The sequence below is a fragment of the Castor canadensis genome, chromosome 10 (assembly GCF_047511655.1).
Source record: "Castor canadensis chromosome 10, mCasCan1.hap1v2, whole genome shotgun sequence".
In the NCBI taxonomy this organism is placed as follows: Eukaryota; Metazoa; Chordata; class Mammalia; order Rodentia; family Castoridae; genus Castor; species Castor canadensis.
Genome location: NC_133395.1, coordinates 21,385,164 through 21,410,591, shown reverse-complemented (window position 1 = coordinate 21,410,591; position 25,428 = coordinate 21,385,164).

Sequence of the window (25,428 nt, the reverse complement as noted above, 5' to 3'; positions counted from 1 at the left end):
AGTTTTATGGGGTAGAGTATAACAGGACTGAGAGTGTTTCCTTTCAGTGGTGGAAATACCTCACTCCATGCCCTTCTTGCTTTTTAGGTTTCTGTTGAGAAATCTGCTTTTATTTAAATGAGTTTGCCTTCATGTGTTATTTGGTTTTTCTCTCCTACAGCCTTCCATACTCTTTCCTTTTTCTCTGTGCTAATTATTTAAACTATAATATGCCATGGAGAGGTTCTATTTTGGTCATGTCTGTTTTGTGTCCTGGAGATTTCCTGTATGTGAATGGGCATCTCTTTCTTGAGATATGGGAAATTATCTGCCACTGTTTTGTTGAACATATTACATATACCTTTGGTTTGTGCCTGTTCTCCTTGAATGCCCAGGATTCCCAGGTTTGTTCTTTTGATGAAATTGCTGAGTTCTCACATATTCCTTTCACATTTCCTGAGTCTTTTAACTAAGAATTCTTCTGTTTTTTTCTTTAATATCTATTTTTTATTTGTGCACTGAGATGCTGTTTTCCACTTCTCATAGAATACTGGAGTGGCTTTCAACTGTATTTTTTATTTGATTTAAAGAACTTTTTATTTCAGGGATTTCTGGTGGATTCTTTTCTTTTTCTGTGATTTTCCATATATTTGTTAAACTACTCTTTCATATCTTGCACTATTTTCTTCATTTCATATGTCTCACTTTTTATAATCTTAGTTTCATTTTGGAGTTGTTTGAAGTCCTCTCTAAGTTCATTTAGTTGTTTCTGTGATTTCTCAAGTTTTTTCTGTGTATTATCTTAATATTCTTTGAGTTGATTTTGTATGTTTTCTTTAAACTTCTCTTTTTTTTCTTCCTCAGAATATTTTAGTGATTATAACCAGGTGTCCAAGTCATTCCTTACTGAGTTGGGCATTTGTCTGAGGGAGAGAGGAAGGGAGGAATTCACCCACTTTGATTTATGACAGCCCAGAGCAATTTCTGATGACTCAGAGAACAGAGGTATCATAGATAAATGAGGCAGGATGGGAATGCACAGGCCAGCCCAGTAAACTTCTCTTGATGATCCTCCGTGAGTATCTCAATGAGCTCCTTCTTGAATTCCTCATTGAGCATCTCTTTACAGATGTTATTGAGCTTATTGGACGTATCTTTCTACTGTGTGCAGCAACTGAGTATTCATTTGCTTTATTTCCCACTAAATCTTCTATTGATTTTTTTCAGATTTTGAGGATGAAATTCCTCTACCTCATTCTCCCCATGTTTCTATTTTGTACTATGCTCCTATATTGTTGATTGGCTAATTGGGTGTTTTAATCACCTTTTGTCTATCCCTTGATCGGATTACTGTGCTGTGATCAGCTTGGTTGTTAGCTAGATTGATGTGCTATTTCTGTCCCTGACCTGGAGTATAAATTAGCAATAGTAAAATCACAGATTTATTTATTTTTATTTTTATAATTCATATGTGCATACAATGTTGGGTCATTTCTCCCCCCTTTCCCCACCCCCTCCCTTTCCCCTGTCCCTTCCTTCTTCCCTCCTACCCCTTCGCCACCAGGCAGAAACTATTTTTCCCTTATCTCCAATTTTGTTGAAGACAGAGTATAAGCCATAATAGGAAGGAACAAGGGTTTTTGCTAGTTGAGATAAGGATAACTATACAGGGAGGGTGCTTGCATTGCTTTCCTGTACATATGTGTTACATTCTAAATTACTTCTTCTCCAACTAACCTTTTCTCTAGTTCCTGGTCCTCTTCTCCTATTGGCCTCTGTCACTTTAAAGTTTCTGCATTAGTTCCTTTGCACTGAGAACATCAAACGGTATCTTGGTTTTTTTGGGTTTCTTGCCTATTCTCATGTCTCCCTTGTGTGCTCTCGACTCTTCATGTGATCAAAGTCCAATCTTCTTGTGTTTTCCCTTGATCTAAAGTCTTCACATGAGGGAAAACATACGACTTTTGGTCTTCTGGGACTGGCTAACCTCCCTCAGGATGATGTTCTCCAGTTCCATCCTTTATGTGCAAATGATAAGATTTCATTCTTCTTCATGGCTGAGTAGTATTCCATTCAGACCAGTTATTTACATAATGCACAGGGAACTTCGTGTGACATTATCTATAAGCCATGGGAATTGGGTGGGAGTAATGGTTGTTTGGATAGAGATAGATGCTATGATAATTAAAAAGATGGCACTAGAGTGGGCACCAGGGATAATGAGGTAACAGGGGAGGAGGTGTGGGGGCTATAGAGTTTTAGAGCCCTTTTGTGTGTTAGGATATAGTTCAGTTGTTGTAGGGGAGAATGCTTGTGTCAGGGATTACAGAGGAATAGGGATATGTAGGTTTGGTTTAGTAGACTAATCAGTATGTGATGAGTGTGGAGGTAGGGTCAGTGGAGGCAAAAAAGCTCAACTCCCCCCCCGCAAAGAATCAACTTCCCAATGAAGAAATGGGTACATGAATTAAACAGGGAATTCCCAAAGGAAGAGGTACAGATGTCCAGTAAATGCATGAAGAAGTGTGCAACTTCCCTGGTCATAAAAGAGATGCAAATCAAATCTATGCTTAGATTCCATCTCAACCCAGTTAGAATGACCACATACAAGAGCAATAACAACACATTCTTGCAAGGATGCAGTGAAACAAGAACCATTATACACTGCTGATGGGAATGAAAATTAGTACAACCACTTTAGAAAGCAGTATGGAGAGTCTTCAAAAAGCTAAAGGTAGAATTGTGAGTATGATCCAATAGTACTACTTCTGGGCTTCTACCCAAAGGAACACAAGTCAAAGTACAACAGAGACACCTGTACACTGATGTTCACTGCAGTACTATTCATAACAGCCAGACTGTGGAAACAACCCAGATGCCTTACAACTGAAGAATGGATCAAGAAATTTTGGCATGTACACACAATGGAGTTTTACTTAGCCATAAGGAATAATTGGAGGATGTCATGTTAAATGAAGTAAGCCAGGCTCAGAAATCAGATATTCTGAAACATGCTTGACTATTTTCTGCTCAGAATTGCTTTGACTAGTTGGGACTTTTGGCATTTCAATATGAATTTCAGGACTTTTTTCTGTTTCTATTAGGAATGTCATTGGCATTGTGATGAGCAGTACATTTAATATATATATATATAAACTATTAATAATATGGATATTGTTACAATAGTAATTCTGCAGATCCATAAGCATAAGAATTATTCCTTCTCCCAGTGTTTTCTACAATTTCTTTCTTCAGTGATTTCTAGTTTTCATTGTAGAGACCTTTACCATCTTTGGTTAACTTTATGCACAAGAACTCTACTGCATTTTTAGGCTATTGTTCATTTGATTGTGTTCTTGACTTCTTTATCACTGAGTTTGTTGTTGGTGGATAGGAAAGCGACTGATTTTGAGTAATGATTTTGTATTCTGCTTTTTTGCTGAAAGAGTTTATCATATCTGAGAGTCTTCCCTTGGAGTCTCTCATGTGTCTTAAGATTGGACCATATCACCTGCAAGCAAATGAGGTTATCCTTTCCTATTCATATACCCTTTACTCACTTCTCTTACTTATTCCTCTGGCTCAGCTATTGAGCACTGCAATGAACAAGGGTCATAAGAATGGACATTTTTGCTTTGCTCCTAATTTTATAGGAGATGCTTTCAATTTTTCCAATTTAATAATATCGACTACAGGTTTTTCATCTGTCTTTATTACACTGAGGTGTGCTATTCTTATTCCTAAGTTCTTCAGGGGTATGTATGAAAGAATGTTAAATTTTATCACATTTTTGACATCTCTTAAAATAACTTGTTGTTTGCTTCTATTTATGTACTATACTACATTTATGATTTGTATATGTGCAACATGTTTGCACACCTGGCTTAAGGCCAACTTGATCATAGTATATGATCTTTTTAATTGGTTGTTTAATTCAACTTTTAATGATTTTAGCATATATATTTACCAGTGAAATAAGTCAACAGTTTCACTTTGAGTTCTTATCTGGTTTCATTATAAGGAAAATAGTGACATTGTGGAATGAGTTTGGAAGCTTTTCTTCCCTTTGGGTTTTATGGATTAATTTGAAAGAATTAGTGTTAATTCTTTAAAGGTCTGCTAGAATTCAGCAGTGAATCCATGCAATCCTGGGCTATTCTCTGTTGGGAGTTTATTACTGCTTTGATATCACTGCTTATTATAGATCTGTTTAGGTTTTATATGTCCTCTTGATTTGATTTTCGGTCATATATGTCTAGAAACATCCAATTCCTAAAAGTTTTTAATACATTGGAACATAATTTTTCAAAATTCTACCTTTTGATCATCTGCATTTCAATGTTATTTCATGTATTGTTCTGTTTACAGCTTTTGTTTTATTAATTTTGTTCTTTTCTCTCTTTTGGATCAGTTTGGTTAAGGGTTTGCCACACTTTTTTTATGTTTTCAAAGGACCAACTCATTGTTTAATTCATCCTTTATATTATTTTGGTTTCCATATCATCAATTTCAGATCCAATCTTTCTTTTTGTTTCCTTCTTCAGGTTGGGTTTTGGAATGTTTTGGTTTTAATAAACCCCTGAGATGCATCATTTGGTTATTTATTTCAGACACCTATTATCTTTTTTAATTTGAACACTAATAATATTAACTTCTTAGAACTGCATGATGTGTCACACAGATTCTGGTAAATTGTATTTTCATTTGCTACTAGGGAAATTTTGATTTTTTTCATATTTCTTTAATGGTCAGCCAGTCATTCAAAAGCTTATTGTTCAATCTTCAAGTATTTACTTTCTGTACTTTTTCATGCTGCTGATTTCTGGTGTTATTCCACTATGATATCATAAAATTTAAGAAATTAGTTCAATATATTATATTCAATTTGCTTTTTAAGATATTCTGTATTGCCTAAAACATAATGTAACTGGGGACAATCACATGAACAGTTGAGAGGAATGTGTATTCTGCATCTTCTGAATGGAATATTCTGTAGTTATCTGTTATAGAAACATGGATTTGATCTATTGTGTAGATTACCTCTGAAGTTTCTTCTCTCATTTTGTGTCCTGATGACTTATCCATTGATGATAGTGCAGAAATAAAATTTCCTATTATTGAAACTGGACCCATCTGTCTATTTATGCTTATTAGTGTTTATTTTATGAAATTGTGTGCACCAATGTTTTGCAAATATTTTTCAAAATCATCACACCTTTTTTTGGATTGTTTCCTTTATTAATGTGTAGGGACAGTTTTATTACTCCTGGCCGATCTTCTTTTGAAGTCTACTTTTTCAGATACAAGTATAGCTACTAATACTTGCTTTCAGATTCCATTTGATTGACAGCTCAATTTCCTTCCTTTCAAATTCTATCTTTGTGTCTATGACAGTGAGGTGTGTTTCTTGCAGACAAGAAATAGTTGAACATTTTCAAATTTAGTATTATTATTGTGAGGTATTTGGAGGTATATGCTGATTCAGATTTTTTTTGTGTTTATTTTCTGATAGATTTTCTTTCTACCGTATTCATCTTATGTTTTGCTGGTTTATGGTGTTGAAAATATTTAATTGTTTTTTATATTTTCACTTGCTCATGTATTCATCTCATGAAATTTATTCTTTTGTGAGCACTTGCTATTGTGACCATCTTCTTCTTCATGTGCATGAAGGATTATTTATTTTCTGCAATGCTGTCTCTCTGGTATTAATTGCTTTAATTTTGCATTTAGCCCTGGATTTCTCTTTTTTCACTCTTTCTTTCTTTATTCTTCTAACTTACTTTCTTTATTTGTCATTATTGGATGTTGAACTCAGGGGTTCAGGGTTGCACCTCTTGAGCCATGTTCCCAGACCTTTTTGTCTTAGTTATTTTTCAGATAATATTTTTGGACTTTTGCCCAGCTCTACCTGGACTAAAATCCTCTGGTTTAGATTTACTGTGCAGCTGGGATTATAGAGACGAATTCTCACATCCATGTTTGGATTGATATTAGGTCTCAATACCTTTTTTTTGTTTTTGGTCTGGACTGGCTTAAATCATAATCTTTTCAATCTGTGCCTCCTGAATAGCTAGGATTACAAGAGTAAGCCACTATTCTCATTCTGAATATGTTTTATATTCCTTTTAAGTGTATCTCAACTTCTATGCCACAGATTCTTAAGTTTGGTCTCTTAATTATGTTCTAGAGTTATTGAAGTTTGTGGTCATGAAAACATTGTTTAAATGTAATAATTTCTTGAATTTGATATTCTTCCTTCATTTGACTTTGCTTATTGTTGGTGCTTTTATAAAAATATTAATAAATTCTATTTTTAATTTCCAGAATTTATCTGAATTTCCTTGCAGAATTTCTCATCGATGTTGCAGAATTTCTCCTTCTTCATGTCCTGAACTGATTTCACCACTTCATATGAATCCATTTTGAGGTCCATGATCACTTTCAAAACTTTAAATCTTTTTGCAGTATGTTATCAAACTCAGTATCTTTCAGTTTAGTATTAAGGAGTTAAGAACTTCTGGAGGAGTCATACTATCTTGTTGTCTCATATTTCTTTGGCTTCAACACTGTGATTTGTGTATTTTGGGGGATGGATACTTCTTTCTTTTTTTTTTTTTTTGGTTTGTTTATTTTTAACTGAATTCTTCTTTGTGGACATTTTTCCCTTGCAATCATGATCACCACTACCACTCTACCAAGAGAAAAAAGAGAAGCAATTAAAACAACAATTCAAAAAGAATAGGATATTTAAAAGCAATAAAACACAGTTGGAAATATCAATTAAAGCCCTGATAAAGTTAGTAAGAAAAGGAACCACTATTATTATAATATACTGATGTTTAAACTAATATTAAGGGTACATATGTTAATAATTAAGTAATGAAAGTTTGATGGAGAAAGGAATAAGGAGAGAAGAAGCAAGATAGAAAAGAGAGGAGAAGTATAAGGAGGAGGTGTATGAGAAATAATAGTGAGAGAGCACAATAAAATAAACACAGAGAAAGACAAAACAATAAAAAATACAACAAAACAAATAGCTATCAGTCAATATTTCTTCTTTGCTGAGGAGAAAGCCAATGGAGATGCTTCATTCCCCACCTACCACCACCACCATCACCACCAGGAATGACATTTTGTTGTTCACTTGTGTGAGCAATAAGGTTTCAGAGTCATTTTCTCTCTCTAGTCCAAACAGGTTATGCCTATCATGACCCTCCTAGTGCAGCAATCACCCTTAAACTTTTCCCATCAGTAAGCCCAAGTGTACCTATCAAATGTCCCTGACTCTTCACACCAGAGGTGTTTTTTCTGGAAGTTTAGCTGTGGGAAAAACCCTAGCAGCACTGCATTTTCATAAAATCTCTTGGATTCTGTGAGATTAGAGAGCAGTTAGACCAAATCAATCTGCACTAGTGGAGCAAGGCACAGGTGCTGAGCAATCCTGTGTGTCTTGGCTATGAAGATCTTCATTTTAGCATACCCTTTCATCTTCACACACACACACACACACACACACACACAACTAGTCTCTCTCTTCAGATCAGAGTTTGAGTTTCTTATTCCCCAATATAATCACTTTTGACTTCCCTCTATGGTATGACTCATTTACCACTCAAGTAGACCGGTCTGTGAGTCTGAGTCACAGACAGAACTAGCTTCCTGGGTCCACAGTAATTATTAGAGGACACCTGCTTAGACATGAAGAGCTAAAGTATTTGGGGTTTGGGGGTGTAAAAAGGCAAGGTCATCCCCTCTCCTTCACTGCAGGATTTAAGTGTAAGACCTCTCCTATGATGGTTTCTCACCTTGGCACTAGTAAGCCAGCTAGGAAGTCAATGGGGTCTTTTTTTCTGCTTCTGCTTCTTGTGAGGCCACAGATTAACCATCTTAAACTATATTTTCACAGAGTACCAGCTTGTGTGTTTCTTTTGCTTGCAACACTGTTCGGGGATGAGTTCCCTTTCCTTACTGTTTCCTCCAACATTCTATGTTAGGGTATTTTGTTTTTTTTTTTTAAATTCTAAACTTCAATATTTCTAAATTTCACCTGGTCTCTGCCTATTGTTTACTGTTGTCCTCATTTTCATTTCCATTCCACCCATCTGTCACTGTAGATGTACACTTGATGTATGCTTCAGATTTGTAGAAAAGCAAGAAAGTGTCAGGTGTGTCTAATCTACCATCTGCTTTCTATCTATGTTAAAAATATTTTCTCTTTTGCTTTCAGATGTTTCATTATGATGTAATTTGTTGTGTATTTATTTAAGCTTAACCCTTATGAAACATAATCCATTTATGGAAGTCACTTGGCTTCTTGAATAGATAAACAGGTTCTTCACTGAACTTTTAGCTATTGTTTCATTTCTTAGTATCTCAGTCCTGCACTTTCTCTTCTCCTTTGTGGATATAGATAATAAAAATGTTACATATTTTGTTATTATTCCATACATTCCTGAAGCATTGCTCATTAAGTTGTTCCTTACATTTACTTTGTATGGTTTTAAAAACAGTGAATTCTGGAAATCTCTCATCAAGTGTTAATCCCTCTAATGCTGAGGTCACCATGCAAGACTTTTTCATATTATTTATTGCTATTTTCAGCTGTGTAATTTTCATGGTTTTTAATTTTAATGTAAAAATAATTTTGCTCTGAGTATTACAGATTCACACTTTTGTGTAAGAAACACAACATAGAAATTCTATGTAACCTTTACTCATATTGTACAATGTTTATACCTTAAAAATCTAATACATTTTCACCATTATGATTTTGGCATTGATAATTTTCAAATATACACATTTCCATTAACATAATAAAATGAATACTTATTTTTCCTTTTTATGTGTATACCCAATTTCTTCAAAACCATACTCCCATTTTTGAACATTTTCAACAATTCTCTTTTCAATAATTTCAAATTTTCTTTTATGTTTTCATCATATTTGTGATCTTTAGAAATTGGCTATTATAATCAGAATAATTCTCTAGAGATTTGTGGTTTCTATCATCTGTCTATATATCTTCCTACTTGTCTATCTCATCTGTTTTGTAATAGAAAGAAAATTTGAGATATACCCATTTGTTACTTTAAGTACATAATACATTATTGGTCATTGGAGACACAATAGTGCAGAGTAGTTCTCTGCAACTTACTCATCTTGTACAACCATTATACCAGTTGAACAACAGCTCCTTATTCCTATTTGCTTCTTAATTCTGTTTTCTCTTTATTGTTCAGAGCTAGTAATTCCATTTTTTTCTGTTTTTAATATTACTAATTCCTCTATTTCCCCATTCTGCTGCTGTGATCTTCTATTGAGTTTTACAAATTGAATAATGCATTTTTTTCATTGCTACATTTGCATTGGCTTCCTCTTGACATTTTTTTTCTGTGGAGACTATTTTAATATGTTTCAGATAATTCTAATCTTTTTACCATCTTACTATTGATCTTTCTTGATTGTCTTTTTTTCATTTTGAGATCTTCCTGGTTCCTAGTATGTCAAGTGAATTTTCACTTGAAACTTGGACATTTTGTGTGTTATGTAATAAGACTATTCATTATAATACTTTTGTTTTAGCTCAATTTCTATTGATTAGTTCCAATAGGCATGTTGGCTCACAGAAGTAGAATTTCAATCTCTCTATGCATTCTCTTTTAATGTGTGTTTGTGTGTGTGTCTGTGTGTGATGAGGTGGATTCTTCACTGCTGTTGGACAAAAGTTGACTACTAGCTATATCCCCATAGTGGTAGACAGAAAAGCTTCACAATTGCTTCCCTACTTTTGCTCTACCGTTACTACTGTTACTACCACAGGAGAGAATATGACCTTTTTATCATTGGGTGGTGGAGGAAGACTTTACTTTCCCTGAGGCCTGTGCCAGTATTTTCAGATCTCAGAAAAAAGTGAGTAGACATTAGTCTTCTCATGTGGTCTCTGCATCATCTAGGCACTGTGTACTTCATTGTAGAGAAGAAAGTCCTGCTTCTATATTACTCAATACTTGGTGTTACTGAGCTGATTTAGAGGGGAGAGGTTCAAGAAACTCCCTGAAGTCTTCTGAGAGTGGAAGTTTAAGCTCCAAGAAGCCTTTGCTTGTATAGACTGAAATAAGTCTACATTTTTATTCTGGGTAATTGGCTGTCATTTTATAAAGATTTTTTGCATTGCTAAGCCACTCACTTCTTGGTTTATTTCCTGGTTTCTTGTTTTCCATTTTTCTTTTTTCTTTCTTTTGGTAATTGTAGTAAGGTTTTAATTGAGGTTTAGCTGTTTATAGTCACTGGCATTTCAAGTTTCTGAACACTTCAGCACCAGTTCAGGACAAATGACAAAATAAGAAAACTCTGGAACTTACCATCATATTGCTTTTCAGTAACACAAGTCCTGGATGAACTTACCAATTTTGTTAAACTTTTAGGGTTTTCATGTTTTGGTTTCACACTTAAATGACCACAGTTTGCTGTTCTTATGGGAAAAACAGAAAAAAAGGTGTACTAAAAATCTATTTTCCTAGATTTCCCACATTTGTTTATATTTTTCTACTTTTTTTTACTGTGGTACAATATTCTATATTTTATTTGGTTCAAAAAAATATGCAGAATATCACCACAGAATTTTTAAGATGCTTGATTTAAAATCCTTATCCAAATATACCCATATGGTATTTTTGTTCATACTGATGTCAATTTATTGTCATTTCTCATCCAACTTGAAGTTTTTCTGGTCCTTCCATTGTACCTTGGATATTTTGGTTATTGTGTTAGGGGAATCCTGATTTATTTAAAAGATATATTTTAATAGGCAGCCACTTTGTTTAGGGGGACCATGTAGTTTCCAGCTATGAGTTGTTTGAAAAACACTGGTGATATTATTTTTGACCCCTGATAATTCCATTTTTCTCTGTTAGATCTTTTGGTGCTAGGGGTATTCCTGCTTAATCCCTGCTGGTGCTGTTATTAGAAAAGGAGATATCTACGAGCTTCCCTGTTGACATTGGACAGCCTTTTTGGAATAGTAATTATTGCCACTGGGCCTAAGTGTCCTCAGGACACTGGGAAGGGTGAAGGAAAATGGAGAACTTTATTTGTGCTGCTGCTGCCCTGGTACCTTAGCTATAGAGCAGGGGTAAGAATAACTCACTCACATTCCTCTGTTGCATTGATTATGGCTTGATCTACACACTAGGTCTTGGTTATGGAGCTTGGCCCAGGATGGCTAGGGCTTCACTACAACTTCTCCTGCTGATAGTTGAGCTTGCCCAGTGCTATCCTGAATGTTGAGCAGTGGCTGAAATAGATTCAGTATTGGCTTTTATTGCTAATACCAGTGAATAAGACTCTCAGCAGGACTAGATTTGGAGTCACTGTTGAACTTTTCTGCTATGAGCTCAGGGTTGGCTGTCTGCTTCAAAGGCTTTTTTGCGCCAGAAAGAATAGGCCCTTCTTACTCATCACACTGTTTTCATATTTTTTTTGCATATGCTTTTGGTGGTTTCATGTTGTAGACTTCTCTACCATACAATCTAAAGGTAAAAAGAAAACCAAAGGAATTGAACACATTACAATTCCTCAGGTAATGAATTCTAAGCCAGCTTTCAGATGTTTCTTTGTATTTTATTTTGTTTTGTCATTGTTCATGTAGTAATTCTCTAGGTATTTACTTGTATTTAGAGGGGATGGTCAGGAGAAAAAGTACAAACCATTTTTATTTGGTATCTGAAGTAGTCCAAAACATATTTTGGACAACATAATATCCATTCTTATAAAACATTTGCTTTGGTCTTATGTATTATTGTTTTTTTCTTCTCCTAGCTTCTCATAAATGTAATCTGCACCGTTTGAAGTTGGTTTGTAATGCTAGTGTAAGAGGTACGCAAGCATTTTTTCCTTTTTAATTTTTTTCTCATGTACCTCTTGTTCTTGAAATCCAGACACTTGAGACCAGCTCTTCTAACTGGAATTACAGCCTGTGTTGTAATGACGACTTCCTCTACTTTCTTTCCCAACTTTTAGAGATAAGAAAAACATTTTGATTTTAAAAAGAAGTATAAAGGCAAGTGTAAAGTGAATCTAAAATTTATTGAATAGATTGTCTTACTCTTTTGTATTGAAATGCCATACAATGGCTGATGAAATAAATAGGCATTTATTTCTCATAGATCCAGACACTAGGAAATCTGAGATGTCAGTTCAAACATGTGGAGGTGTGTTTACATGTGTGTGTGTGGAAAGAGAGAGACAGGGAGAATATTCTTTCTTATAGAAGGGAGTTAAACAAATTATATAACCTCAACCTACATGACCAAATGATGTCTCAGAGACTCATAATCAAATATTATCACACTGTGGTGTATGGCATTAGCATATACATTTGATGAGAGGGGACACTTTTTTTTGACTGTTAAGGAAAAGATTTTTTTATTCATGTATTCATATGTGCATACATTGTTTGGGCCATCTCTTCCCCCTGCCTCCCCGCTCCCTCCCTCTCCCCTCACTCCCCTAGCTTTCAGGCAGAACCTGTTCTGCCCTCTTCTCCAATTTACTGAAGAGAAGACATAGCAATAATAAGAAAGAAATAGTGTTTTTGCTAGTTTGAGATAAGGATAGCTATAAGAGAGATTCCTAGCATTGTTCAATGCACATGTGTATTACAACCCAAATTGATTCATCTCTACCAGACCTCTTCTCTACTTCCCGATCACCTTTCCATATTGACCTCTGTCATTTTAAGGTTACTATATTAGTTCCTCTGCAGTGGGCACATCAAACTACCTTTCCTTATTCCTCCTGCATGTGTCCTCCCCTTAGCATGTGACCCATGTCTAATAATATTACTGCATTTGTTTTAGGTCTAAAGTCCACATATAAGGGAGAACATATGATTTTTGGCTTCTGAGCCTGGCTAACTTCTCTTAAGTTGATGTTCTCCAGCTCTATCTATTTACTTGCAAATGATAAGATTTCATTCTTCTTCATGGATGACTAAAATTCCATTGCATATAAATACCACATTTTCTTAATCCATTCATCAGTGCTAGGGCATCTTGGCTGTTTCCATAACTTGGTTATTGTAAATAGTGCTGCAATAAACATGGGTGTGCCAGTGCCTCTGGAGTAACCTGAGTCCCTTCCTTTGGGTGTATCGCTAGGAATGGGATTACTAGAATATATGGCAAATCTATGTTTAGTTTTTTAAGGAGCCTCCATATTGTTTTCCAGAGTGGTTTTACCAGCTTGCATTCCCACCAGCAGGGTATGAGGGTTCCTATTTCCCCACATTCTTACCAACATTTGTTGTTGGTGGTGTTTTTCATGATAGCTATTCTAACAAGGTTGAGGTGGAATCTTAGTGTGATTTTGATTTGCATTTCCTTTATGACTAGAGATTGTCAGCATTTTTTTCATGTGTTTTTTGGAAGGGACACTTTTTATAGTGTAGATTAACATTTTTTTCTTTAAAAAGTTTATTTCCTTTTATATTCAGTAGATTGATGACTATGTCAAGATTTCATCTCCACTGAAAATAGGAGTAGATAATTCCTGTAACTTGCACAAGCTCATCCTATGAACCTAACTTGGATCAATGGGAGATTGAGAAAGGACAAAAGACAAATATGCAAAAAGCCAGGATCAGGTGGGCTGGGTGCTTTGAGGGAGACACACAACAGCGTTGGCCAACTCCAGAGAGTTTATTATATAAAGCAGAAAACAAAGAAGTGGGATAGTGAACCCAGCAGGGTGACAGTTTTGGGGGTGGTGTGACCTTATAGTTATTGGGAACTTGGGGAACCTGTGATTGCTTCTTTCTGCCCATACTGGTACAGTTCTTGTCTGAAGGTCATGATGTAAACATTCTTGTTCTTATGCAAAGCAGCTGTGCTGCATTTTGCTCTAACTCCCTTCTGAAGCTGGGGGGTTTGCCAATACCAACCTGCAGATTATTTGACATGGCTGTGCTCTTGTCAAGTTCTCATAGGCTTCTTATACTCCACTCTTTATATCATCCCCATTTTAAATTCTTAAATGCTCCTGATGAAGTCCAACCTTTAATCCAAGGAGCTGTCTGCAACATGCAGCATTCAACTGAAAGAACAAGAAAACAGATGAACAATGGCACACTTATTCCCACCAAATACCAGAAGGAGTGCTTTAGCAAGTTAAATAGATTGAAACCCTTGAGTTCATCCAGGGTAGCTTTGCAGTGTTAGCTGGAGAAGCAACATTATTAAGAGCTTTACACATAACCAATATTTGTTGCCTCAATTGCCTTAAGTCCACGTATCATTGCTTCATTCCCATTCACCCATAAGATGAGCTTTACCTGTAAAGGCACTGTATTGTGGTACCGAATGTCCTGAGGAATGGCCTCCCATGTGCACTGCATCATTAGTAAAGACAGGTACAAAGTGGCTCTGCCAAGTGATAGGATGCACCACTGGTGGATTGAGCATGAAAGTCCAGTATGCATCACCCTGGACCGCATCCACCTGTATTGTGATTCTGACCAATTGCTGGTGAGCAATGTGGCTGTGTGTTTTCCAACCATCACCAGGCTACCACTTACCATCGTTGCTATGTCCATCAGTTTCTTTTTTTTTTTTTTATTCATATGTGCATACAAGGATTGGGTCATTTCTCCCCCCTGCCCCCACCTCCTCCCTTACCACCCACTCCGCCCCCTCCTTCTCCCCCCCTCAATACCCAGCAGAAACTATTTTGCCCTTATTTCTAATTTTGTTGTAGAGAGAGTATAAGCAATAATAGGAAAGAACAAGGGTTTTTGCTGGTTGAGATAAGGATAGCTATACAGGGCATTGGCTCACATTGATTTCCTGTGCATGGGGGTTACCTTCTAGGTTAATTCTTTTTGATCTCACCTTTTCTCTAGTTCCTGGTCCCCTTTTCCTGTTGGCCTCAGTTGCTTTCAAGGTATCTGCTTTAGTTTCTCTGCGTTAAGGGCAACAAATCCTCACCCCTCCCTTGTGTGCTAAAGCTTTTATCATGTGCTCAAAGTCCAATCCCATTGTTGTGTTTGCCCTTGATCTAATGTCCACATATGAGGGAGAACATACGATTTTTGGTCTTTTGGGCCAGGCTAACCTCACTCAGAATGATGTTCTCCAATTCCATCCATTTACCAGCAAATGATAACATTTCGTTCTTCTTCGTGGCTGCATAAAATTCCATTGTATATAGATACCACATTTTCTTAATCCATTCGTCGGTGGTGGGGTATCTTGGCTGTTTCCATAACTTGGTTATTGTGAATAGTGCCGCAATAAACATGGGTGTGCAGGTGCCTCTGGAGTAACCTGTGTCACAGTCTTTTGGGTATATCCCCAAGAGTGGTATTGCTGGATCAAATGGTAGATCCATGTCTAGCTTTTTAGGTAGCCTCCAAATTTTTTTTCAGAGTAGTTGTACTAGTTTACATTCCCACCAACAGTGTAAGAGGGTTCCTTTTTCCCCACATCCTCGCCAACACCTGTTGGTGGTGGTGTTGCTAATGATGGCTAGTCTAACAGGGGTGAGGTGGAATCTTAGTGTGGTTTTAATTTGCATTCCTTTATTGCTAGAAAAATGGTGAGCATTTTTTCCTGTGTTTTTTGGTCATTTGAATTTCTTCTTTTGAGAAAGTTCTGTTTAGTTCACTTGCCCGTTTCTTTATTGGTTCATTAGTTTTGGGAGAATTTAGTTTTTTAAGTTCCCTATATATTCTGGTTATCAGTGCTTTGTCCAATGTATAGCTGGCAAATATTTTCTCCCACTCTGTGGGTGTTCTCTTCAGTTTAGAGACCATTTCTTTTGATGAACAGAAGCTTTTTAGCTTTATGAGGTCCCATTTATCTATGCTATCTCTTAGTTGCTGTGCTGCTGGGGTTCGATTGAGAAAGTTCTTACCTATACCTACTAACTCCAGAGTATTTCCTACTCTTTCCTGTATCAACTTAAGAGTTTGTGGTCTGATATTAAGATCCTTGATCCATTTTGAGTTAATATTGGTGTAGGATGATATACATGGATGTAGTTTCAGTTTTTTGCAGACTGCTAACCAGTTTTCCCAGCAGTTTTTGTTGAAGAGGCTGATAGTCCATCAGTTTCTTGATTTAACACTGTCTTGTGTCTGTCTCACCAGCAGCCATCTCCTTGGCTGTCCTCTGGTTGGTGGAGAAATCAGCCTCAGTGGTACAAGCATGCCCTCAACCCCACATCAGGACAGAATTAGGACCATAAGATTTGAGAGTCAACACATCTTTCGAAAGGACCTAAGGCCTTACAGTTGGCTCCTGGGGTTGCCAATACCTTTCAGCAGTGTTAAACCCAGTTCTTAGCAATTCAAAAAATTAAGGGTATATAAAGCTTTATGTAATTGGCTAGTTAGGAGGAGTACTTCATCTCCCCTTTTTAATTTTTTTATTGCATTTTGAGAGTGGCATGTGTGCTTTCCACTATGGCCTGCCATTGAGGATTATAAGGAATGCCAGTGGTGTGATGTATCTGATAGTCCTCACAGAACTGCTGAAGAGCAGTTAAAATATATGCAGGACCATTGTCAGTCTTGAGCTATTGGGGTTTACCCATGGCAGTGAAGGCAGCCAACAATGAGCAATAACAAGCTTAGTGGCCACACTAGTGTTTGCAGAGACATAGATATAACCTGTATAAGTGTCCACTGACACATGAACATAGCACTGCTGCCCAAAGGAGGGAATGTGAGTGACATTCATCTGCCACAAGGTTCCAGGACTAAGATCCCAGGGGTTATCCCCTTTAAGCACTTGTGGCAAACATGTGACACACTGCTGGCAAGATTTAATGATTTATTGAGCCTGTTCTCTGGTAAAGTGAAATTGCCTACGCAAGGCTGAAACATTTTGATATACAAAGCATGACTTAGTCGGTCAGCTTCTATGAGTGCAGCAGTTTGTGTGGGCAAGCCCAAAGCAAGCCCAGAGACTAGGTATTCTGCCCAAGCATTACCGTCAGTGAGTGGGCCAAGGAGATTAGAATGTGAGCACAAATGGCTCACAAAGCAGGGATAAAGGTGGGTTTGCAGCAGACTACACAACTGAAAGGAAAGATTAAATAACTCTTCACTACTAGTATGGCTGATATAAGCAGTTTCAATCTGGCATTAAACACCTACCACATAGTAACTATCACTGTATAGATTGATAGGTTGTTCTTGAAAGTCCCTGAGGACTATGACAACAGCATAAAGCTCTGCCCTTTGAGTGGAGACAAAAACAGTATGCTCAACCTTGTGGCACTCTTTGGTCTAATAGGCATCATTACCATGCCCAGAAGCATCAGTGAAAATTGTGACAGACACTGACCAGAGTTGAGGGGGGAGGATAGAATAATTTTTGGAAAGACAAATGCATGAAGAGAGGCAAACTGTAAAAGTTTTGAATGCAGGAGATGTTCCCTGACCTGTCCCAGAAAATTAGCCAGTGCAGACTGCAATAAGTCTGAAAATCGCCATAACTAATGTTGTTGATCTTTTGAAAATGGGACAACAATGTTACTGGGCTCATGCCCTAATAATTCACAACAACGAGTGTGTCCCTTAGTAATCAGCCTAGCTACCAACTCAAGATACGGTGTAAGAACCTTAGCAGGAGAGTGACCCAAGTATAACCATTCCAACACCCTCTGCAATTGTCTGAGTGGTCCCACTGGCATTGATGTAGAGCATAAAATCAGTAATTGAACAGGCTGCTGTGGATCCCAGCACTGAGGCTGGGCTGTAGTAATTGCTCTCTCTAACTTAACCAATGCCTGTCAGGCATCTTCTGTAAGTTCTTGAAGTGAGGAAGGATTTGGGTTGCCCTTGAGTGGTTGAAAAAGAGGAGATAAGATGTCGGTGGTAAGTTTTAGAGAGGGTCTGTGTCAATTGATATCTCCCAGCAGTTTTTGAAAATCATTTAAGGTTTTTAAATTGTCTTTCCTGAGCTCTACTTTTTGATGACCTATCAAGAGTCCATCAATAACTTGCCCTAAATATTGTAAAGGAGACATTCCTTGTAACTTTTTCAGGGCAATGCACAATCCCCAGGCCTCAAGGTCCTTTGTAAGCTCTGCCAAGATTAATAGAAGTGTAGACTCACTGTGATGACTTATCAGAATATCTTCCATATGATGAAGGACATAAGCTTCTGGATACTTGCAGTGTGTAGGTTCTATTGCTGCAGCAACAAATTCCTGACACTTAGTGGGACTGTTAGGCATGCCTTGGGACAGCACTGTCCAATGAAGTCAGTGCCCAGGGGCCTGATGATTTGGTAATGATAAAGGGAAAGCAATTTTTCCTCTGTCTTTTGGATGGAGAGGGTTGGTTTAAAAGGCATCTTTAAGATCAGGAATGCAGAGACAATAATCTAATGGAATAGCTGTGGGTGAGGGATGCCAGAATGCAGTGCTCCCATTGTCTGCATTACTTGTTGGCAGTTCTTAAATCCTGTAAGAGCCTCCAACTTCCCAATTTTTTTCTAATCAGAAAAATTGGAGTATTCCATGGGCTATGTGTAGGCTCAATATGCCCTGCCTCTAATTGTTCCTCCAGCTGAGCTATGGCTGCAGCCAATTTCTTCCCTGTCAAGGGACCACTGGTCAACCCAGACTGGATCTATTGAGAGCCAAGTGATCTGGGCTGTATGTTTAAAAGGGAGTGTTTAATTTATTGGACCAGAGCCCCTACTGAAAATGCTGCACAGCCTGATATCCTAGCCCCACCCTTCCTAGTTTCCTTAAAGGTTGTACAGGATGTAACCTACCTTGTTGATATCTTCCCAATCCCTTAAGGGGATTATAGCCTTGTTGAAACATTTGGTGAGAGACCATGCTATTAGGACTGCTCCCATATGTTCTAACTCATCTCTTCCCCACAGACTAAACAGAAGATTGTCTAAGACATAAGGAGTAAAGAGCTCTGAGGGTCCCTTTTCATCCCTCCAATGGATCTGCTGATCACCTTGGAGGGGGCCATGATGGTCTCTACTCACTGCAGATCAGCAGCAGAGGGTTGGCAAGGCCAAATGTTTGGCCAATGTCTAGCAGCAATTACAAAGACATCAGCACCAGTATCCAAAAGTCCCAAAAACCATTTTTCATTTAAGAACAAAGTCATTTCAGCCTATCTTTTGTTAGTTGTACCAGTAGGCATGTTCAGAGGAACTGAATCCTCCATCTCTCCATGGGGTGTGAATTAACACCTTGCCTTTCTTCACATTTGGGAGAATACCACTTGCGCTATTTTTTCCTCCTTTGATACTGTTACAAAGGCACATGGTGCCTGGGCCATTATCTTAATTTCCCTTGTATAGTCTTCATCAATCACATCTGGATAAACCTGTAATCCTCTTATAGCTGCACTACTTTTCCCTGATATTAAACCCACTGTGCCCTGGAACAAAAGGCCATAGACCCTGCAGTGATAACTTGCACTCCCAAATTGGGCATTAACACGTATCAGGAGGGGAGAGTGAGGTCCAATCCTGTGCTTCCTGGGGTGGTATGAAAAGGTTTTTAATGGTGGGTTTTGGTGAGGAGCCTGCATAGTTATTGCCCCCACTGTTTGACAGGGCTGGGGCAGGCCCTGTTGGAAGTTTCCTTGTCCTATAAGAGATTGCCCATCTATATTTGTTTTGGAATGATACTCGTTTGCCCAGTACTTTCCCCTCTGATACCAAGGGCATATTCTAGGGAGTCAAGCCCTGGGCCCATTGGCATGAGTCAGTGACACGGTGATGGGCCCCAAGTTACCTAACTATAGTAGGGGTTTATTTTGACACTTCCTAGCAAAGTGTCCCTCTTTTCCACAGGAAAATCATAGTCCTTTTTTTCTTCCCCCAGGGCAGAACACATCCTTTAAGGCAGCAGCTATAGCTATACTCTGCATGTGACTCGGCCTGATATCTGCACAAATTCTAATCACTTCCTGAAGAATAGCTTTTTTCAATGTGGCTGAAGGGCTGTCTAATAGGCCTTTTTAGCATTCTCAAAAGCCAGCTGTTTTACCAGTATGTTTCTGGTTTTGGTATCTGACACTGATCTGCCTAAACTTTGTAGGTGTGCCACAAACTCTTGATATGGCTCATCTGGATCTTGGAGAATCCCAGTTAATTCCAAAGTCTTTTCTCCTTTTATAGATAGTTCTTGGCATGCCCTTGTGCCTGGGATGACAATCTGCTAATAAGCCTGAAGGGAATACTGTAATTGATTATCTACACCTTCAAAAGGTCCTCTACCCATGAGCATATCTGCAGTGACATGTAGTCCATGGGCCAAATTACAGTTTTGCCTGCTCCTGATATAACTCTGTAAAACCTATTTTCTACAGCAAGTAATCACCTGGAGAGAAGCAAGCTTTAGCCAGCCCTGTCCAGTTGTCTGGAGGCATAGCTCTATCTCTTACCACACTTTGTAATAGCCCCAGCATGAATGGGGCTGTAGAGCCATATATTATACAGGCTTGTTTTACCTCCTTTAAAGTTTTAAATGGAACATTTTCATGTGACCTCTGTTTCATGCCAGGGTTGTTAGGGTCTGGTCTCTGAAACATAAGGTAAATTGTAAAACCAGCTGTATCTTCTCCTTGATGGCAGCCGCAGGTAGGGGACTCTTAGCAAGACCAGGAAGTCTCTTAGCCCATGGAGGAAAGCCGAAATGCATGGTTCCCAGTACTTGATGGGCCAGAGTGTCCTCAGGATCCTCCTCATCTGACACTGAATCAAAATCAGAATCATCTTTGTGCTGAATTTTAATTTTATGTGAAAACTTATTCTCATAAGGTGGGGCTGATGGTTCAGCGCCTCCACCAACTGCAGCATCCTGTTCCTTCAAGGGATATTGACTCTAATACTCCTGTATGACTGTTCACAAGGGGTGAGTCCCACATCCTGGCTTGGATACCAAGGAGGAGAATCTCTGTTATGTGAAGGAGTGGGATCCAAAAAAATCTGTAAATATGGACCACAAACCAAAAGCAAAAATGGGCATGCATTCCAGCCCTCCAGCCATATATCATGCCCTCGCCCTGTCTCCTACCTGTTCCATCTAAATTTACAATGCCTTACCACAGGTAAGTATGCTGTATAAAATCTAAAAACTGCATAAACTGAATTGACCTGACCCTGCCTCCTCTAATCTTTAACATAGCTTTTAAAGTCTGTATACAGTTCTTGGTCCTTAGACACATACAGTCCCATGTTTTTACACCTGACCATATTTAATTTACTCTCCCACTCACCCTACTTGTTTCTTGCACACTTCTTGGAGAGTGTCTCCTCTTCTCAGACTTGATGTTCTTCTGTAGTTAGTTAGGTCCCTGTTTGGGTGCAACCTCTTGTGACCTGCATGAACTCAACTTAGGAACCTAACTGGGAGCAACAGGAGATTGAGAAAGGATGAAAGACAAATATGCAAAAAGCTGGGATCAGGTGGGCTGGGTGCTCTGATGGAGACACACAACAGCCTTGACCACAACCAGTCAGTTTATTACATACAGGGCAAACAAGGAAGTGGGATAGTGAAGTCAGCAGAGCAACAGTCTTGGGGTGGCGTGACCTTGTGGTTATCAGGAATGGGGGAACCTTCAATTGCTACTTTTCTGCATGTACTGGTACTGCTCCTGTCTGAAGGTCATGGTGTAAACATTCTTGTTTACATTCATTATGCAAAGCACCTGTGCTGCATTTTGTTCCCACTCCTGTCTGCAGCTGTGGGCTGTGCCAATCCCATTCTGCAGATTATCTGACATGACTGTGGTCATATGAAATTCTCATAGGCCATACACTGCTCTCTACAGATGATAAAACAAATTCTTATGGCTGGGAATTAGTTTTGTTTATTGTTACCTTCCCATATGCAATGGCAGCCTCCATTCCAAAATCTCTTTTGCATCTTGGCTATTCAAGTTCTATGTATTTTCCTTCAAACTAGGCAATTTAAGGCCCTGTGAGATATTTTTTTCATATTAATATTGTAGTCTTATTACAAATTTGAGAACATTTCTAGTTCCTGGTGTTGTTTATACTGTCTTTGGCAAGTATAAATTATCTTTTGGTATTTTAGATGTTTACAAGACTTACTTAAACGTTTTCACTTTAGTATAGCTATTGATTCATGTTTTATACATGTTTTTATCCTTCATACTAGGAGACCTTCATGATGATGGTCATTTTTAAACATGAGGATGTGGCTGAAGTAACAGAGTGCCTGCTTGGCAAGCACAGGACCCTGAGTTCAAACTCCAGTGCCACCAAAAAAATAAACAAAAAGAAAAACAACTTTGAAAATGTATGAATAGCACCACATGGCACTTAGTTCTTCTTTTCTACAACTACTTATCGAGCACATTTTTGTTCATTACTAATCTGTGATATTAACAATGATAAAAAAATGAAACAATTGATTGGGAGAGACATACAATATCTAAGCAATTGGAATGCATGTTACAATTTCAACAACCCTGAAGTACTATTTGCACTACAATGATAAATAATAATGGAGATAGATTCCAGCTTTCATGAGAATCCTCTGGTGCTATCTGAGGTGATGGTAAGTAATGAATTTGTAAGGACTTGGGGGGAAGGATTGCTTGTAATAGTCACAATCTGTGCACAGTCTCTGTGTTAATATGGAGCACAGCACATCCATGACCAACCTGAGGGTCAGCAGGCTTAAGCTAGTGGTGCATTCAAGGGAAATATTTATAAGGGGCCAAGAGGGTCAGGTGGGCCAAAATAAAGATTTTATTTATTTTACAAGAAATGAACCCCTGATCTTTACTCCCCCAATTGTCATTGGGTTATGAATTCTATCTTTGTCACTGACTGTGAAATGAAAGCAGAAGTGGGAAAATCATAACACATCTTCAACACCAACTAACTGTAACAAGTTGTTACAATAAATTCATACAATATGTGTGGCCCAGAAAAATCAGCCCAAACATGTTCCTTTAATATAATACCATACTGATGACCTTAAGTTATTGATAGAACCCAACACGAATCCATCTTGGAAGAAATATCCTCAACCCATTCCTCAGAGGGAAAAAAAAGATATAAATAAACAAAGTAAATAACCTGTATCTGTATACATACTATAAGTTAGAAAAAATAAAACTAAAAGCATAATCTTGTTTTACATGTAAATTCATAACACATCCATGATCAAAATTAAGGATTATATCATATTCTTTAGCACTTCGCTTAAACTAGTTAAATAAACAAATAAGCAAAAAAATAGCAAATTTTCTAAAACTGATATTAAAATTTCATTTCATGTAAGTAAAACTCTGAAGTACTTATAGAATATATGGAAAATTTGTAAAAATTTTTGGAGCAATATTGAAGATTTATGTTACTAAATATGCTTTTTTCCCATCCTACAACTAAGTTATACGATAAAATATAATAAGAACTGCATGGATTATTCTCATTGAAAAATTCTCATTGACTCTCATGAGTCAAGTAGAAAATTATAGTGGAAATTAGAAAACATTAAATATTTACAAAAGTATTACATATTGCACTAATTGAGAAACAAATCATCCAGGTTATATAGTCTTCAATGCTTAAATTAATAAAAAGAAGAAAAGTTAAAAATAGTCAGTAAAACATCTATCTTAGAATATCAATAAATACAATAAAATTAATTAACAAGTTAGTTTAAAAGAATAGAAGAAAAAAACCTCAGTTTTCTGGCATTTGTTCCTGAGTATGTGCTCCAAGTAGACAAGATGTCTCTTGCCTGAGTGGCTCCTGAACCCCCTCAGTCCAGTTGTCACCTGCGTGCAGCCATGTGTGAGAAGGCACAGAGAAAGAAAATCCTTTATAAACTGTTGGCCTACAAGGTTAATAGAAAATTTGTTCACACGTTGCTGACAAGAACTAGTCACATGGGTCTTAGCATGGCAGTGTTCACTAGGTATTTTGGTGTTTGTTGGTTGGCTCTACCATGTTCTATGAATACCAGTTTTTTTTCTTCTTAATGCAAAATAAGTTAAGAGAAAGACAACAGTCAGACATTACAGTTGTTTATAGTCTGAGCACAGCGTACTGTTGAAGTAATTTGGAAGTGCAAGAAGAAAAGAAAGCATTTGCCCTGGACTCATGGCAAGAGTCAGGTACTCAATCAGAGATACCTTTATCTAAAGAACAGTTGTAGAGGATTTGTGCTCTTGATTAAGCACTGGCATGGGAAGAGATCTAGCAATTTCTGCTGATATTTTCCAGTTTATTAATATCCTAGTTACCCTTGGAGAAGATTAAAAATAACGATGTTTACACTACTGGATACTGCAGCCTAGTTAGTGTAAAGTTATGGTTGATAAAGTTAATTATGGTAGTGAAATATTGATTCCAAATGTGGAAAGAGAAAGACTGAAATGAATAGAATCAAAGCAGACCATGCATGTGAAAACTTTGGACTTATAACAAAGTTGTACTGCAACACAAAAAGAATAAACTTTTCAGTGAATGATGCTAAATATCATATGGGTGAAAAGTGAACAGGAAAGCAAGCATAAAATTAACATTCACTACTACATAACAGTAATATGTGCAAAGACTTAGTTTTACAAAGAATAACCTGAATAAGAAAAGTTAAAAAAAAAAAGAATACTTTAGGAAATAATTTCAAATGCTTCTTTTATCACCCCAGAGTAAGGAAAAGTTAATATAAAAAGACCTAAGGCAGGAATAGTGTCAAATGCCTGTAATATCAGCTCCTCAAGAAGTGAAGTTTGGTGGATAGGAGTTTGAAGCCAACCTGGGAAAAAAGTTAGTGAGACCCCATTTCAATAATTAAGCCAGGTATGGTGGGAGGTCCTTATAAATCAAACTACACAACAAGCATATATAGGAAGATTGCAATCAGAGGCCAGCCCCAGACAAAAAAATGTAAGAATACATCTGACAAAAAATGTAAGGAAAAAATGTTAGAGGTGTGGTTTAAGTAGAATATTGCCTACTTAGAAATCAAGAGGCTCTGAGTTCAAATCCCAGTGCTGCCCTCCCCACTTCAAAAAAGAAATCAATTTCCAGGAATCAAAAATGGAATTTCTACAACGGTGATGATGAATGAATTACTCATGCATATGGATAGCACCCCAAAATAAAAGTCTTAAAGGAAAGAAGTTACTTGCAAATCAACACAGAATGCATGGTGTAGACACACATAATTCATAACCATCTAAAAACCAAGAATCATCTGAAAACCCAGCATCTCCTTCACCTCTGTGTGGAAAGGAAGGGAAGCACAGTGACTAACAGGGCTTTGAGGGTTCAGATAATATTATGTTTCTTGACCTGAATAGTGTTTCCAGGGGCGATAATTTATTTTGTCATGCGTTTGTTTCATGTACTTTCCTATATGCAACTTCATAATGATTTGGTTTACACAATCACAAAATGGAAATAAGTTCTGGCTCTA